Source organism: Gigantopelta aegis, unplaced genomic scaffold, assembly GCF_016097555.1.
Source record: "Gigantopelta aegis isolate Gae_Host unplaced genomic scaffold, Gae_host_genome ctg5549_pilon_pilon, whole genome shotgun sequence".
In the NCBI taxonomy this organism is placed as follows: Eukaryota; Metazoa; Mollusca; class Gastropoda; order Neomphalida; family Peltospiridae; genus Gigantopelta; species Gigantopelta aegis.
In genome coordinates, this window is record NW_024534482.1 from 1 (window position 1) to 20106 (window position 20106).

At 34.3% G+C, this 20106-nt stretch overlaps 1 pseudogene; it reads left to right on the forward strand.

Annotated features, from left to right (window-relative positions):
- Positions 1-5418: 5418 nt before the first annotated feature.
- Positions 5419-13293, forward strand: LOC121366399 (annotated as a pseudogene).
- Positions 13294-20106: the final 6813 nt, after the last annotated feature.

Consider the following 20106-nt stretch of genomic DNA (forward strand, 5'->3'; position numbering starts at 1 on the left):
GTATTTAAATAATTAATTGAATAGCCCTACTACTATGATCTTTATCCTTATCCTACTATACCATCTATTGAGGAAGATATTCTTACATGTCCTAGTGAGTATGCTTAAAAGTAAGGTATGGAATTCCCTACTAGCAAATACAATTATACTGACCACAACTCCACTCAATCTAACACTAAACTTTGTCACAGTTAGTGGAGATTCCTTGACAGCAATGCACCTCTTAAATACCCTAGACCTTCTTAAACCACAACTTGATTCATTTCAGGATCTTATTGGTGGTAAACAGGTTTTGTGGTGAGATTTTATTATATTGCAATCCAAGAAATGTTACATAACGATGTTTTATATTGGGACTAGTAAGATCTATACCTGTGGGGGGGGTATTATGTCTGAAAAGGAAAGATTGCAAAATAGATTAAATACTAATGAAGTATTATAAAATAATGTAATTAACAGTGCATATGTGTAAGTAGTAATTATTATGACATACTTGATAATGAAATTAATTAATTTTAGACTAACTAAAGTGAATGTAAACATTATATTTGTTTAACAAAGTTAAAAAAACTCAGCATTTTATAGTTGTATGATTGGGTATTTATAATTTATTTATTAATTTTAGACCAATCTGTTTATTGAACGAACTAAAGGACTACTAGAGAACTTGATATCGAATTAACTCCAGATAAATCTCTTGATGAACTCCTTACAAAGCAACTGTTGACTTATCTCAGCCTCGATTGGGACTGAATGAAGAGACTTTTACTTATCTATCTTCAGAGGTAGACTTGGTAATTCATTTAATGGTGCTAATGTTAACCATGTTTTACTTTATAATGGTCAGTTATACTAAGTACAGTAGGAGTGGGTTGTGGTTTGTGTCTTTGTAGTAATTAAGTCACCAAAAACTAGAGACAATTAGACTTTGAGAAAATTGCTTATGTAAGGACAAGTGCATTGTATGGTTTTATAAAGCAACTTATAATTTAAGTTTTGTTTTAAGTTTCCTTTGAACATTTTGACAACAATCACTTAAAGAGATATCTTATTCACTTCACCTACTGTCTACGTTTACTGGTAATTAATGATGATGATCGATTTAAGTATAGCATCATATTAATAACGTTTATGTTCATATACAAATTTATGTACATTGTGTAGTAACATGTACAGACTATGACGTGACAATATCCTTAGCTTTATAGACTAGACCTAGCTTCTGAGAAGGTGCACTTCTATCATTTTAGTATAATAGTCACTTAACTCCTACACTATGTGCATACTTTCTCATCCTATTGAATGCTTTTTTATAGTAACACGATTATATTAGCATTCTTGAGGTATTATAAGTACCAACAGTGCTTCCTGCTCAGGGCAATACTTAAGTGATGATTTGTCATGTTGTGTGATATATAATGTATGTGCTGTGTGTTCCTTGTTAGCTCTCATATTCAAAACACTAAAGAAATGACAAGACTAATATCAAAAATGTCTTTTCCTATATCACTATTGGTAGTCTTTCTCAGTATCTAAAGTAGACGCTGCTAATATGTTATAATAACACATAAAGAGTGCTAATTACTCATTGACCACTTCCAAATGTACACTTAGAAGCTTGTGAAACCTATGTGTGTGTAAAACGAACAAAGAGAATGTTGTAGAATCCATTTAGTTGGATGTCTTCTAAAGTAAACAATAGAGTAAATTAGACAGTTGAACCTGTGGCTTAGCAACTTACAATACAATAGAATCCTATAAAAATAAAGTGAGAACATAGTGATATATATCATTGATGCATGGTGGGTCTTCTTCATGCATGTATATATAGTTATTGTTGTGCCAATGCTTTGTTGATACATTGTTGTAAGAGATTTGTTAATATTCCACTATTTTACCACAGTTAAAGATTACCAAAGAAAGTGACACCCCAATTTATGTCTTCCAGCTCAAACACATTATTAGAGTGAGTAAAATGGAAAGGATTCTATTAATCCTAACACCATTTAACTTGTGGGCTGACTTGTCAATACGTTTTGACTTTAATGCCTCTCTCTGTCCTTACATGACCTTGTGGAGACGAACTGACAAGACTTAGTCTGGCACATATGAAATTAGGTGTGTTGCATTCTTTCCTTTGTAGCCTTCTGTGTTTTGGGGTGCGTGGACAATGTCTCCATCATAATTAGTTTAACTTGTTGGTGGCCTTGGTGATCACCTCATTAAGGAAACATTTGCACAAATTATCTATTATTGATGTGTCTTGAGCATTTGAATTGAATCTGTCTGAAAATGTCAGTCTTCATTTAGTTAGGTTTGTTTATCTCTAATTATTCAAGTCTTGACTCACTGCCCATTCTTTATAATATGACATTGATTACTAATTGTTTCATTAGACAGTTTTGTGGGTTATTCTCATTGACATACACGCACACACATTCTCCTTTGTTTTGTCTTTGGTTATATTAGACCAACTTTTTGGCTACAGTAAAATCAGATGTTGTGTCTGAACAATTTATTCATGAAGATATAAAGGTTTGTTTCCAGAAGAAAATCATTACTGACTGAATGTTATAATATATATTTATCATTCTTAATTTCAGTTACAAATCTTATTTTATAGGCCCATACGATCTCCAGAATATCTTAGTTTATCAGTTAACTTGTTGACTATCCCATCTTGGTACTGGTATGACATGTGCTAAAAAACATATTACTATGCTGTTGCTATGGATATTACCTGTTACTATGGATATACTGTGCTGTGGATACTGTGGTTCAAGCTGTAGTTTTTCGTGTCTCTAAGTTAGTGGTAATTATTTTTGATGTGTTCCTATAGTCAGTAGTGGACACCAGTCTCAAATTTAGTGTATCACCTGTTTAACACAACCCCCAAGCCCTAGTTACATTTATGTAAGTAATTCATTCCTAGAGAAGGAGGCTGGACTAGACAGTACAGCACAACCTATGGTAAGTCTATAGGAAATTATGGTCTACTCAAATGTGTTTTAAATGGTAAGGTTTACATCCAATGGTTGTAATGTGAGAAACTATTGAAGTTCAAGGTTTTAGACCAAGCAGTATCATTATGACTATTGCAACCTTTGTAGTCAAAAATGTTCTAATGTCTAACACCAAAGCAATATCCTTTTGAAGTCTGTCATAATTGAAGTTTGAAAATTAAAGTGAGGAATGTCACTTAATAGTTTATCCTCCTCTTCCCAGGCAGAAAAGATAACCAATCTCTTTGATGGTTTCTAAATGACCACTAAGAGGACTGAACTAGATCTTTTGACTAGTTTTATATTATCAAAACCTTTAAAGTACAATGTCTCTCCATGTATCCTTACTTAGAAAAGTGTTTCAATGGAATGGTTACATCATGTTGCTATATATGTAAAGTCTCTGGCTTCCTTAATTAGATTTTAATAGACTCTTCCTATTGTGGATTTGTACATTGGCAACAATCTCACCTTTGAATTGCATGATCTATTTGTTGATCATAATGAAGTAATAATATAATAAAACAAGACGGAAAGAGATCCTACATTTAGTTCAGGTTAGAGTAATTGAACTAATAACGTAAAACCATTAGAATTAGTGGTTTCTTTCCATTAAGACACCGATGCACGTGCTGTGTTTAAGATAACCCACGACTCTTTGAAATTTTTAATTGAAGCCAATTTTATCCTCTCTATGCTTTCCAAAATATTTTACAGAAGCCAATTACTATTGTATCTATGCACTTACAATAACTTGCATAGTAAAGTAATCTTAAACAATGGATCACACTCTTGAAGTGGTACAGTTACTCAAAACAGTCATCAGGATTGCCGGCTAGTTGTCATAGTAAAATTTAATTGACTCACCTTCCTTCATCAATATAATTAAATCACATCAATATAGTTTTGGCACTACATGACACTTGTGTAGTATCAAATTAAGTACAGCTGTGTTCTTGGAAAATATGGACAGTTTATAATGTTTTTGATGTCTACTCATTCCTATCATTTTTTTTCTATATATGCTTAGATGAATCTGTTCAACTATTCCTGTTTTTAACCAGCTTTTCATTCCTATTCTACAATGAAGGTTGTCCTGTTTTACCTACAGACCTAATATATTGAAAACTTCATGCTGCATTAAGGAATAGCATAATTTTATATTGAAACGAACTATTTTCGTTTGAGTTTTGTAGGAACTTGGAATAATATTTTGTTTGTATAGTAACATTAATGAATATAATTAGCACGTAAGCAGCTGTACCAAAGCGTGGGTGGTCAACTGCTGACATGGTGGAGCTGTGTTGTGTTTATAACAGGAGAAGCAGTCAAGTGTCCAGTGAGAATTGAGTTGTATAAAAAATCTGCTCTGTTGACGCAGTACTGCTCAAGACTTAAAACAATAAAACCCTCACCACTCTTGTGAAGAGAAAAGTTAAGCAAAAACTTGCTGCAAACGAATATAATATATTAATAATTATAATATATTGATATCTAATTGAAGAGAACAAGATCATGTATCGGACGACAAATGCTATGCTACAATTTGGAAAGCTCTTACTTCTTGCATGGTAAGACATATATATATATATATATTGTATTATAATAATGATAATACAATATTGTAAAATTCTAAACTCAAGAAGACTGTGGTTTATCAGTGCGCGGTTAGCAAGGCGTGGTATAAAAGTTGATGTCTTGTTCACAACGAAGAGTATAAAAAGACTTTACTTCAATGATACCACTGGCAAGGCATAAACATGCTAATGCCCTCAAGGCCAATAATGTTTGCCTTTTGGGTTGTTGTTAGTGCTTGCATTTTCATTGCAAAACGTGTCAGCAGAAATGGAGAATACTGTAGCTTACTAGTCTTGGAAGTGGTGCTACAAACTGGGTAAAATAAGTAGAAATTTTTAACTATGCTAAAAACTATTATACCTTTCTCTTGATAATATGGGCCTTTATCTCATTTGCTGTGGATGAAGCAACTCCATTTTCAGCTCAACTTATCTGCAAGTACAGTCCAGGACTTAATGAAGCTCAGCGAAATGTCTGTGTTGAATTCCCATCTGTGATGTCCACTCTCAATGATATTCCTCCTGTATTCTATGAACAATGTGTTGATCAATTTAGGAATGATAGATGGAATTGTACTAGCACTGTTCCACCTATTTTTGGTGAATCGTCTTCAGATCTGCGAAGGCGTAAGTTTGTTACCATGGAAACTAATCATGTTTAAATAATCCATATTAATAGAAACAACATTCTCAAAATAGTGCAACTTACTTAGTGTAATGGAAACCAACTGTTACATACCTTCTTCTTCCCTTTCTTTCATAGTATCAAAAGAAACAGCATTTGTTCATGCCCTGACGTCTGGCATTTATGGTCCACATAGTTACAAAAGCCTGTTCAGATGGTATACTTGCTGATTGTTGGATGTGATACTCGACTTCAAGGACAACAAACTCAACAGGGATGGCAATGGGGTGCCTGTAGTGATGATGTTGACTTTGGAAACATGTTTTTCTCGTCGTTTTCCCTCGATGTTCGTGAAACAGAAGGAATTGAGAATAAAACAGAGAAACAGTTGGAACAGACTTTGGGTGAAATTGCATCCTCTAATAACGGAGTTGGAAGAAAGGTAAGACTTTTATTAAATGCTTTATATTGTATAATCACCACATTCGTGTATGCAGCCTCAATTCTGTTCCTATTACATTCAGTATACTTTGTTCCACTTAGTAAGATATAATTATCCATGAGAATGAAGTTGTTATTGAGCTACCATTCATAAAATATCAAAGCATTACAAAGACAATGCTGTAGACAATGTGAATGTCTCTGTTGAAATAATTACATTCTCACCCTCAGTTACCAGACATTGGTTTACTATAAAAAATCATTGTTACCAAGGAAATCGCACTCATCGTTAGTTTAGCTACTTTTACTACACTAAATGGACATATTTAAATAACAAAAGCCTGTGACAACAACCACAGAATAAACAACCTTAAGTAAAATCCTGATTAGTGACTGTGTAATTGTGTACCCACTATACAAACTGTTTATTTATGGGATACTTTTTGCTCTACAGGTTGTACGGATGAACATGCAAACAAAGTGTAAATGTCACGGTATGTCTGGATCATGTGCTACTAGAACCTGCTGGCGCAAGCTTCCCGATTTGCAAACAGTCAGTACTGAGTGAAAACCAATATGATCATGCTGTTAAAGTTTCTCTTCAAGTCAGCAGAGAAGCTCCAGCATCTTTACGACAGGTTGGAAGGATCGTACAGCTCCTTCAAGTGATCTCTTGGTATTTATGAAGAACTCAAGAAGTACTGTCTTGCTAATCGAAATTACACTCTGGTCGTGAATGTGTTCCTCAGAATTTGAAGACAGACAACGAAGATGATGGGAACTCGCTTGCAGCCTGTGAAGTTTTGTGCTGTAATGGAGAATATAATACTCATACATCTGTACAGCAGACATCCTGTAATTGTCGCTTTGTTTGGTGCTGCACAATAGAGTGCGATACTTGTCTTACAAGTGTAACAATGTACACATGTTCCGTGAGACTCAATTAACTTTTTTCCTTTTTTTGTAAATAGCTTTACAGCATGATTGCTATAACTCGGTTACAATTTTTCTATACTGTTTTGTAAAGACTGGAAACAGTTTAATAATTTGATAAGAAATGAATTTTTCAAATGACACTCAAGAAGTATATTTATTATAGTGTTTACATATTAGTTTCAATATTTTTATTCCATGATTAATCACCCACCACCATATTTATTCTACAAGGAAATTAATTGCTACCACAAATATTAACAATAATACAAAAGTGATATCAGAAATGAGTTCATAATAAACACAGGAATGAGTCTGTGTTGCTGAGATTGGGTCTACAGGACATAAGAATCACCTCATAATTTGTAAGGATCATTTTTGATTCTTTTTCTCAACTTCCCATTTCATCAATCTCCATCTCCCCTCACAGCCAAACTCTCCTTTCAATTTGTTGCATGTTTTAATACCCCCTCTGTTCAACTTGTTTAATTAAAGCTTGATTAGCAGGATTCTCCTCACAAGCGTTCCGTATAGCCCACAAACGACCACTGCATGATATCTAACTGTTAGTCAAATAGCCACTTTTGAAAGTTAAATGTAGTTATAAGTTAACTAACAAACTGTTTCTCTCTAACACATGCCAGACAATCACAAGCCACTCCTACTGATTTTGATACCCAACTGTATGTGCAAGGACACTTAGTAAAGAAAATGAGACTAAATACAATGACAGCAAACAAAGAAATGATAGAATCTTTAAACTTCATAATTAAGTTAAAGAGCTGTCAATATACTGATGAGATACCAAACACATTACACAACAATACGTAAATTACTCCAAGCACCATCGAATTATGAAACCAATATTGGTATAATGCTACACATGAAGTCATATCCAAACTGTCCAGGTGCATTTCGGAATTTGAAGAGTGGTGTTTTCATCCTTTTGTGTGGTAATATGACCTCAAATGGTGAATCATACATGACTATTGTGTGCAACTACAAAGTGTAGACAACAAGTGGGGACATTAAAAATTTTACTGTACTCTATCAAAGAACACGTTACCCTTACTACCAATGAAGACATCACTTTTACTTCATCAAAGCAACATTACTTTACTCTATCATTGGAGACATTACTCATTCATTCATCTTGATGCCTTTTAAGCAATAATCTACAAATCTGTCCTTACAATAGCATTCATAAGGATACATGGATTAGTGTGATCATGTTACATTGATTAACAAAAGTGGCAGTAATCATGGACTGTAGCAAAAATGACATTATTTTAGTATAGAATCAAAACCTTACTTTGTCTTGATTGTCCTGACAATGATAGCATAAGTTACCTATCAATTGTACAAGATCTCTTTCAGACCATAAAGTGGTGATCAGTTGCATCTCTTTTAGATGATGATGGCGGACTAAGATGTCTAGCAGAAGCTATTACTGTCCATCAAGTTTTGATAAAGAACTCAATAGTCTGAAGGAATAAAGACATGATGTATTAAGATGGAACTGTTGTTTATGTAAACACACCAAGAGAAGATTTTAAAAGTGATTGATCTTGTTGTAATGTTTGAAGTAAAATTAATTTGAGAAGAACATTGGCAAAGAAGACTTAAGAATGATAAGAATGTCTTCAGTAATACTTCTTTTTCTTTATTGGCTGAAGAGTGATAGAGAGACAATAGACACGACTCTTCTGACAATAGCAAACTTATTAGCTTGTTTAAATTGAGATTGTAAAAACAGCAAATTTGAGTTTAGATGAGCAAATTTTAAAGAAAAGATTGGGCTTTGTATCCAGACCAGATTGAAATATATCCTCTACCCAAAATACTTTAATATAACTATTATAATTATTACACATATATTTACCTGAACTGTCAGCATAGGCCAGCAAGTTAATTCTAATAGCACTGTTCTAAATACAAACAAAATAGATGCATATGTTACTGGATTTTACCTATCACAAGGTGGCATGACATCACCAAGACCATTGGAGTGAACATGTCTGTAGTAAATATTCCAAGAGTAATATCCTAAATAACATAGTAGAGAAATAGCTATTAATACATTAGACTAACTTACATCCATTCCATTGTGTCTTCACGCTATTTTCAACACATTTAGAACAGTTGTTATAATATATTCTATTACTTTTCTCATCATTTGTTAACTCAGACCTAACAAAAGAAGTGTTCAAATAATATTATTTTATTGAAATGAACGCTAACAAACGCTCTTGTGAATTCCGAATGCATGTGATAAGAACCATACAGCCTAGATTGCTAATATTATAGTCTTCCCATTAAAAGCAACTGAAATCAAACGTAATTGAATTGAAACCAACAAATAAGTACCCTAGAAATGATATGTGGATAATATTGCTTCCATATAATAGTCTGTCCGACTCTATTTTCAACACAGATGTTGCCCAAAAGTTGGACACTTGTCTTCTCTAATGTGATAACTATAAGTGAATGAGAATAATTAATTAGTTTACAATTTGTTAGATTACTCGATAAATTCTGAGGTTGCTCTTGCACTCCAATGAATCAGTCTGCTGATCTTCTCTACAAAGACCTCCTCTCTGTCATGTGAAAATCATGTGATGTCACATGATACATTTAGTCCTGCATACCCAATGTTAGTCTGGTTGCTAGCCACACCAGCACAAAGGTTTCTCAGCAACTTCAGAGCTGATGATAGCTTATCTAGTAAGTCTTCTGTGACCTGATCTTTAATAGTCTCTGATATCAAGTCACATGCAAATCTTTTTGATCCATTATTTCCAAAGACTACAATTCTGCCTAGTAGAGGAGATAAATCATACTTTAAAATAAAATATAAAATATACTAGTTATCTCTAAATTTGGTCTAGAGGCACAATCAATTGTTGTTCTAATATTATTAATATATGTTATTATTATTAATAGATCTATTATAGCAGCTTGTACGCCTATAGTAAAGCTTAATAATGCTTACCTAATATCAAGATTTAACGAGAGTGCGATAAAGATTATTCAGACGCCTCTTTAGAATGTGAGAGCAGCAGAGTTGTCCAACTCATTACCGCTCGAGACCATTCCTCCATCTGGTTAATCTAGTTTTATAGGTCTAATGAGACTACGCCTCCTATAATTAACTAGCTTGGACCTGTTTATCTGCATTTTGACCTTTAAAGACATCATGGATCTTGCAAGACAAGCCGTTGATCTCTTTTTTGTGAACGTTTTAGTTGCTATCGTAATGTAGCTACTGTCGTAGGTACTGTCCTACATTGTGTATATCCTTCTAAAGAGATTATGGGGACTAGGAAGGTGTGTTTTGTGCTTATTTTTTGCTCCTTGTGGCATATCACGACTTAATCTCAAGAAATATGGCTCTTGGGCAAGTGAGTGAGATTGTTTTAACTGACTAGAAATTTTACTCCATTCAGTTATTACTGGAGCTTCTGAAGGATTGGTAGAGGATATGCTCTAGAGGTAGAGTGCTTTTGAAATATAAAATGTGTTATAATGATTTTTGTAGTTGGCTCGTCTTGGTCTTAATGTAGTTATTATGAGTCGTTCAGAAGAGAAACTGAAAAAAGAAGATGAAAGAAGAAATTGGTATATTATTAGTTATATCATTACTTGTAGTTGATATATTTTTATATATAGAGAGTAAATATCCTGATTGTAATGGTACGTATGTTGCTGTTTGCTTTTTACTAGGGACAGTCAGTGTATGAAGATATTCAATCAGAGATATCTGACCTAGATATTGGTGTACTAGGTACTATTGTAATAGTTATTATAATTATATCTTATTTAATAGTTAACAATGGAATTTGGATTGATTCTCAACATTGCCAGATCAATTTGGTAATGTTGATGAAAAGGTGATTACAGATTTTATAACTAAAGTTTACAATTTCCTTTCTCTTCTCTCTCTCTCCTCTCTCTCTCTCTCTCTCTCTCTCTCTCAGCAATCATCGCAATATAATTGAATCTAAATTGTCAGGCCATGATACAACTGACCCATCTTGTTTTACCAAAGATGGTTGAAAAGTAAGTCATACATTTTAGTGTCTATCTGTGTAACATTACCATAACGGCTGCATTTCATCCACACCATTTTTGAACACAGATTTTAAAATTCTACAACCTACTCTCTCAGTATATTCAATGAGATCATTTTAAATAATACTATATGAGGTATTATCTTATATAATCTGGTATGATACTCTATTTGTAATGAGCAAATAAAATACATAGAAAGTAAATGTTTTTTAACTTTAGTTATAGATGATATATTATTATTGTTTTTAAAAGGAACAAAGGGATTATGTGAATATCTCCTCATTGGTGGCTGCTGTTCATCCTTCTCCACTTCTAAATGTCTATAGTGGCTACAAAGGTATGAAACCTGTATGCTCAGTTATATAAGTAATGTTCTCTTTGTAGGTATTTGTGAAGTATTTCTCTACTGCACTACAGACAGAATACAAGAAAAAATGGAATTATATGTTCAGGTAATATGGTAGTTTTGTGAGTTAAAACTCTGCATGACCAATATTATCTACACTACCAGTGTGTTATTGTATCTTGTTTTAGGGTGTTTATCCAGGATTTGTAGCAACTGCAATTCTGGTATTTAAACGACCAAAATGGTGGGCACCTAAACCCAGTGGCTTTTTACTAGATCTGCTGTGGCAACTATTGGAGTACAGCAACATACATGCGTGGTTGTCTTGTACATGAACTTAAGTTCAATTGATTTATATTATAGAGTTTACCCTAAAGTGTAACTCTCTCCCTCCTCTCTCTCTCCTTCTCTCATCTTCCGATTTCCTCTCTCCTCTCTTCCATCTGTCTTCTCTCCTCTCTTCTCATCTCTCCATCTCGCCATTTAGATTTGTGTTGGAAAGTATGCCTGACTTGTTTATCTAATCTCTTAAAAAGTTTGAGCAATGCAAAAAAAGCACAGCTCAGGAAAAAGCTCAACGTGAAAAGAACCAATAACTTAGGAGTGATGTTTATTTAGTAGATTTCCTTCCCCTTTTTCAATAATTACCTTTAATATAAGCCCCTCCCCTCCCTCTTCATGATGCTGGAACTTTGTGAACGTTTTAGTTTGCTATCGTAATGTAGCTACTGTTGTAGGTACTGTCCTACAATTGGTATATCCTTCTAAGAGGGTTATGGGACTAGGAAGTGTGTTTTGTGCTTATTTTTTGGCTCCTTGTGGCATATCACGACTTCCCAATCTCAGAAATATGGCTCTTGGGCAAGTGAGTGAGATTGTTAACTGACTAGAATTTTACTCCATTCAGTTATTACTGGAGCTTCTGAAGGAATTGGTAGAGGATATGCTCTAGAGGTAGAATTGCTTTGAAAATATAAAATGTGTTTAATGATTTTTATAGTTGGCTCGTCTTGGTCTTAATGTAGTTATTATGAGTCGTTCAGAAGAGAAACTGAAAAAAGTTGAAAGAAGAAATTGGTATATTTTTTCTTATATCATTACTTGTAGTTGATATATTTATTATATAGAGAGTAAATATCCTGATTGTAATGTACGTATTGTTGCTGTTGATTTTACTAAGGGACAGTCAGTGTATGAAGATATTCAATCAGAGATATCTGACCTAGATATTGGTGTACTAGGTCACTGTTGTAATAGTTATTATAATTACATCTTTATTTAATAGTTCACAATGTTGGAATGAGTTCTGGATACCAGATATGTTTGTAACACCATGATAACCATGTAGGTTTTGTAATAAGTCTCCCCACCTTCCCCCTCTCTCTTCTCTCAGCCCTTCTCTCCTCTCTCCCCCCCCTATCTCTGTCTTCCCTCATCTCTCTCCCTCTCCTCTTCTCTCTCCTCCCCTCTCTATCTCAAATCTCCTCTCTTCTCTCTCTCTCAGCTCATCACAATATCTCTCTCTCTGAACTCCATAGCGTTGATCGAGATGCCATTGAAGTAAATTGTCCAGGCCATGATACACTGACGCATCTTGTTTTACCAAAGATGGTTGAAAAGTAAGTCATCATTTTATTGTCTATGTATTACATGGCTACATTCACACCAAATTTTTGAACAATTTTTAAATTCTTATACTTAAAAAAAGTATGTGCAATTCCCCGTATCATTATAATATGATATGATATTAGTTTAAACTAATAATGATGGTCTAGTTGTACTGAGTCAAATTAAATAACATAGATAAGTGAATGTTATTTAACTTTAGTTATAGATGATATATTATTATTGTTTTAAAGGAAAAGGAACAAGGAATTATAGTGAATCTCTCCTCATTGGTTGCTATACATCCTACTTTCCACTTCTAAATATCTATAGTGCTACAAAGGTATGAAACCTGTATGCTCAGTTATATAAGTAATGTTCTCTTCTGTAGGTATTTGTGAAAGTATTTTTTCTACTGCACTACAGACAGAATACAAGAGAAATGGAATTATTGTTCAGGTAATATTGTAGTTTTTGATGAGTTAAAAATCTGCATGACAATATTATCTACACTACCAGTGTGTTATTGTATCTTGTTTAGGGTGTTTATCCAGATTTGTAGCAACTGCAATGACTGGTATTAAACGACCAAAATGGTGGGCACCTAACCCAGTGGCTTTTACTAGATCTGCTGTAGCAACTATTGGAGTACGCAAACATACAAGGGTTGTCTTGTACATGAACTTCAAGTAAATTGACTATGAGTTTTAACATAAGTCTGGACTTCTCTCTCTCTCTCTCACCATTTAGCGATTTGTGTTTGGAAGTATGCCTGAGTTGGTTATATCTAAACTCTCTTATAAATTTTTGAGCAATGCAAAAAAAAAAAGCACAGCTCAGAAAAAGGCTCAACGTGAAAAGAACCAATAACTTAGAGTGATGTTTAATTAGCAGTAGCTTTTCCTTTTTCAAACAATAATTTTAACATTTGTAATAAGCCCCTCCCTCTTTCTTCATGATGCTGGATCTTTGTGAACGTTTTTAGTTTCTATCGTAATGTAGCTACTGTTGTAGGTGCCGTCTACATTGTGTATATCCTTCTTCAGAGATTATGGGGACTAGGAAGTGTGTTTTGTGCTTATTTTTTGGCTCCTTGTGGCATATCACGACTTAATCTCAAGAAATATGGCTCTTGGGCAAGTGAGTGAGATTGTTTAAACTGACTAGATTTTTACTCCATTCAGTTATTACTGGAGCTTCTGAAGGAATTGGTAGAGGATATGCTCTAGAGGTAGATTGCTTTGAAATTAAAATGTGTTATAATGATTTTTATAGTTGGCTCGTCTTGGTCTTAATGTAGTTATTATGAGTCGTTCAGAAGAGAAACTGAAAAAAGTTGAAGAAGAAATTGGTATATTTATTATTATATCATTACTTGTAGTTGATATATTTATTATATAGAGAGTAAATATCCTGATTGTAATGTACGTTTGTTGCTGTTGATTTTAACTAAGGGACAGTCAGTGTATGAAAGATATTCAATCAGAGATATCTGACCTAGATATTGGTGTACTAGGTACTATTGTAATAGTTATTATAATTATATCTTTATTTAATAGTTTAACAATGTTTGGATTGGGTTTCACAATTCCAGATCAGTTTGGAAATATTGATGAAAAGGTGAATGTTGATTTTTATAGCTAAATTTTACATTTTCTTTCTCTCTCTCAGCATCATCACAATATAATTGAAGTAAATTGTCAGGCCATGATACAAATGACGCATCTTGTTTACCAAAGATGGTGAGAAGTAAGTCATCTGTTTTATTATGGCTAGCCTACCAAAATTTATGGAATGATACTGGCATTAATTTGTAGCTACCACATGTTATGTAATAGATACAAATATAGTGTTGTAATTGCACATAATGTGATGTAATGTTGAATACACACTTATGGTAATATTTGAATCAATATGATAGATATCACTATAATATTGTGTATACTTGTATAACATTTAGGTAACTAACTCCTGGACAGTTTATTTTATTATCTTAATAGAAACAAAGGTATTATTGTTAATATATCATCACTAGCTGAGGTAGTGCTCCTACTCATTTTTAAATGTCTATTCAGCTACAAAAGTATGAACGATGTGTTGAATAAATGAAACTGAATACTTTCCTTTATATTGTAGATATTTGTGAGATATTTTTCTACTGCACTAGGCACAGAATATAATAAAATGGTATCATTGTTCAGGTACAGAATTATGATTGTATTAAATATGACAAAAATTGGGCAACAAAACAATCCAGACCAAAATATATTCTGTCATTCCCTGAAAACAACAAACAACAAGCAACAAACAAAGCAACAAAAAGATGGCAACAAGTTACAGGCCTACACATTAAAATACCAATTACTCATCAAAACCTATAGAACTCAATTATTGCTTTGTGGGTGTACTCTTTTATAGGCTGTCAGTCCAGGATTCGTAACCACCTGCAATGAGTGGCTTTAAAACGACCAAGATGGTGGGTACCTGATTCCTATGACTTATACTAGATCTGCTGTGGCAACTATTGGAATACAAAAACATACATGGCTGTCTTGCACATGACTTCAAGTAAAGGGACCATGATTTACAGATGTTATATATATATTATTATATATATATATATATATATATACATATCTTACATATACATATTATATATATATGGGATATATATATGTATAGTGTATATTGTTAATAATATGTAAATAGATGTATATATATATGTATATATAATAATATGTATATCTATATATATATATATATATATATTCTATATCTATATATATATATATATATATATAATATATATATATATATATTATATATATATATATATCTTTCAATAGGCATTTTTGTTACCATATGTGCCGCAGAGTGGTTATATCAGAGGATTGCATTAACAGTTATGATTAATAAAGGGAAATACGATCAAAGAGTAAAGCTCAATATATGAAAAGAAACAATGATTTTGAATGTTTACTAAGTCTTTGTGATATAACAAATGCTACTTTTTCAAAAGGATATTGATTAATTTGACTGCTGTCATCTGTTAAGTATTACTAGTACAAGTCAACATGGTATTATATGTATCAGTTAAATAGATAGGAGTATTAGTAATCTTTGGATTTAATAATTTATAATACATTCATATAAAGTGACATTAACTATTGTGTTATATATTATCTTTTTTTGGATTTTCTGTTTTCTTGGAAGTACAAGAAGGAAAACCAATTTCTTGTCATCAGGAGGGAGCAGAGGTGAGTCCACACACTCATCCTAAAAGCCAATACCAATATTAATAGTGAATACACCATTAAATGACTTACATATGAAGCCATATATCCAATTATCACAGCAAAATCATAGGGGTACCCATCATCAGGGCGTCGACAATGTAGGACCAAATATAAACTTTCTGGTCCAGTGTCACCAAAATGTTAGTGTTCTCGTGGACACTGGTAAACAATAACGGATGAACTTGTGAAGGGGAAGCAACCTAAATTAAAGGATATAATATTGAATTAAGTGACAGCTGCTAATGGAGTACCTTTTTTAGTTAATTGATGGTACTTTCTTTGGAGCAGACGATTGAACAAACCTAAACCTAGTAGTGGATAATGTAATCACATGACTATCACTGACATTGCTCACAAGTTATCACTTTTTGGCTCGTTTTGTATGTGTCTGGATGTGATGAGCAAATAATCTCCCAATTTTAGGTGAGGAATTGCGAACTCTTAAATTAGGAGGTGGGAATGTAGGGGTGTGGTATTGTCTGCTTTGATCTTCCTCTTCCAGTTGTTTTTCTTACTGGATACAGAATCTTACATAATGAAACACTAAATACTAGTAATAAAGGAGTTATCTTTTAAAACCTCCTAGTTGAGGTAATTTTAGCCTTAATCTTGAGTTCCACCACTAACTGGTTGTGTTTCCTCATGTTGATCTCTTGTCCTCTGAATCATCAGAGTAGACCTGAAAGAATGGGGAATAAAGACTTTTGTTTTGGTTTCAGAATGGATTTCTAAGAGACGAGGGTAGGACACTGGTGTGCCTTATCTTCACATCATCAGAGTACTGCTACTAGAACTTGATGAGGCCTGGGTCTTAATCTATATTAGAGAATTACCAACTTCATTTATTGAAACCATACAATTCATTTCTACTACCTTCTTGGGTTCTAATTCAGTATGAGGTACATCTAGTTCCTCTCTTCCTTCCTCGACCACGCCCTTATTGTGACCACGTACTCTCTTCACATCTTGATCTCTTTTTTCACCCACTAATTACAGTAGGTAAAACAGACTTAGGTATAGTCCACTTTAACCTCTTCTTCACTTGATACCACTTGGTGATTTGTCTTCTTTATCAAATGTTTTTTCGTAAAATTTTTACTACCAGACTTGAAGGTGAAGGGTTGGTTATAGGAGGTTCCGTGTGTAAAGAATTGAATAGATTCTACCTTTGTATTGAGATGAAGAGACAGTTAAATCTTTAGTGACTGGCAGCGTCGAATAGTTTCATTCGTCAACAAAGGTACTACAGGTCGAACAACTCCCTTTGTTATAGCCGTTAATAAGGGAGCTACAGGTTGAACCTTGTTACAGATGTTAATGAGAGATGCTACTTGCTTCAGGTGGAAGGATAGAATTCCACTCGTTGATTAGGAGAAGATGATACAGTAAATCTTAGTACTTTGTTAACCAGGACGGGGGGGGACGAACCCAACAGTACAGCTTTTACTGACGACAAATCTATAGCAGGTGTTTTCTTATCTTTAGTAGATGGTAAGATACCTTTATAATACGTACAGTAAGTGATCTAGGGACACCTTCCAGAGGATATCAGAACCTGGAGATGAACTTTTGGTTAGTTGTGGTTGTGTAGTACTTCTTAAGTTCTTCACATCTCCTCATCAACTTCCACTTCGTCTTTCCTCTTCCATATCCTCATCATCATCCTCTTCTAATTTCCTCTCATCTTCCCTTACAACAACAGGTAAAACTGGTACGGATGTCTCCTGTATCAATGGGTTTCTATCAGACAGAAATCTTGGCGTTGATGGCTTCTCTTCTACTTTTGTTGTAGCTGCTATAAGTGGAATACTCAATAGACTCAGATGATGTATCACTATCACTACTGTCATCCTCTTCTTCTTGAATTGATAAAGGTGACCTTTGTTTATTACTTTCCATGATAAGTGAAATAACTCCAGATAAGGAAACTACATTACTTTGTTCTGGAGGAGGGCAAGAGATAAATTGACTAGTGGATGGGATAGGAGAGCAGCGTATCCTCCTCCTCTCCTCATGGTTCTGTTGGAGGTTTAACAGATTGCTGGACTAGAGGCAGAAGAAGATGAAGAGATGAAAGGAACAGGTTCTCCTTCTACTTGTTGTAACGGCAGAGTTGTTGAGGGAGTGGTTGAGAAGGTTACCTCATTTTACTTGGCGATATTCAGATGACTGTGAAAGACTCTGGTGTACTTTCAGGAGACAATGTTGTTTGTATAACTTTTGGAGAAAGTGGACCTTGTTTGGTTTGACATGGTGGTTCATGATGGGGTGGTTACAAGTGGATCACTTTCTATTGCTTTTCTGGGATATCAATGTTTTACAGGAGAAATTAGGTAGGTTGAGATGTTTTAAGATTGGGTTCTTTCGTGTGCCAATGACAGTGTGCTACTTTGAGGAAGTGGCGAAAGAGGAGGCAACCTAGTAAGGAGGGGACGTGGGTTAAAACAGGTCTAACTGGTTTTGTATTAGAGGACTGTGGGTGGAGTTCTTGTGATGTGGGGAAAAACTGGTTGAGTGTAAAGAGGATAATTGTGGCATGGAATGTATAGGTGATAGAGGAGTTACTGGACCTCCATTAAATGGAGTTGGGGCATGCGAGGAGGACTCTGAGTGAGATGAGGGAACATCCCCTAGTGTAGATGGAGTCTTTGTTGCTGTAACGGGTCTATTGGAATAGTAAGATTAGGTTTGGGTTTTTGGACTTGGTTTAGGTTTCAGTCCAATAGTTCAATTCAATATTTTCTTCTTGCTCTATAGAAGGTGATGGATGGAACTAAGGGACGAGTGTTTTTCACCATCATGTGACGTATGTGGAGACTCTATTACTGGTGGTAAAGGATCTGATTCCAATGAATGCTGAGATTCCTATAGTAGTGGGTGTGGCTGGTGTCTTAGGAAGAGGAGAAGGGACAGGGACAATTTCTTGGAGTTGTTTGCCAAATACCTAGGGGGCGAGAAAAATTCCACAAGAGGTAAATTCAAATCTTATCCATGTACATGAATTACCTCCTACAGTAAACTCTTCCAGACACTACCTCGTCGACTAGTCACTCTCATCATCGTCCTTCACTAATGCCTCGATGATAAGAGATGATGGTAAACCTTGCATTACCATTATGGGAGGGAGTTTGAGACTAGTGGGTGTGGTTACTGCTGTTTCATCCTCTTCTGTCATATGAATACCACTCTCACAGAATTTTCCTTGTCATCTATAAAAATAATCATTCATTCCATTCTATTATGTCATTTCATCCATTAAGTTTTGTTTTCTATCATCTATTATCATCCATTAAATTATTCCATTCATCCTTACTCTGTTTTTACGTCCATTACTCATTCAGTTCATCCAGCGCTCGGTATCTACCATCTATTTTATCTCTCAGTAATCTATTGTACCTCTCCACATATTTCATCCTCGATTACTCATTTAAGATGAAGGCAATCACAATGATAAAAAACGATAATGCTTCCAAACTATTGTCCAAATTATTATTTATTCAAAACCTTATTTTGCATATTCCCATATACCTCTTTTTTACAATACCTATTTTTTTCTTATCTTGGAATGGTGGAAAGCCTGGATCTCCTCCCCTTCACGTATCTCCCTCTCCTTCCTTCACCACGCCCACCACTTTCTTCCTTAAGTCCTTCACTGGTAATAAACCCAATCCCTTTCTCCTATTTGCTATCAGTTCCTTGAAATGGGTTTGTGAGTGGATGGGGAATAGGAGGTCAGTTAAGAGAACTAATTGACATTTTGAAAAAACTCCGATGTCTTGAGGTACAATATTCATTCGTTGAAGGCGCAATAAACTGGTAAATTTGGCTCGCCCTTTCACTATAATAAAAAAAAAAAATTTAACCACCCTTTAACACCCAATCCAATCACCAGGTTGAATTCTTGTTTTTTTTAAAGTGTTTTCAAGACTTGCAAGTACATCAGTTAAACTCACAAGATCCTTATAATCCCGTGCCAACCAACACCGACAAGCTAGCTACAACCTCTAGTCAAGTCGTAAATCTCTCCGAAAGCCGCCATTTTGGTGGGGTAATTGCAAGGGTGGGTCCAAAGAGGAACGTGGTCTTGCAGATGGGGAATACTTTTGATCCTCCATCCGGCTTGGGTGATTATTCCATTGCCGATCAGTTTAGTTCGTTATTCTATTAATCCCTTTTGAAAAAATCTGAAAAAATGGATCCCTCAACTGAA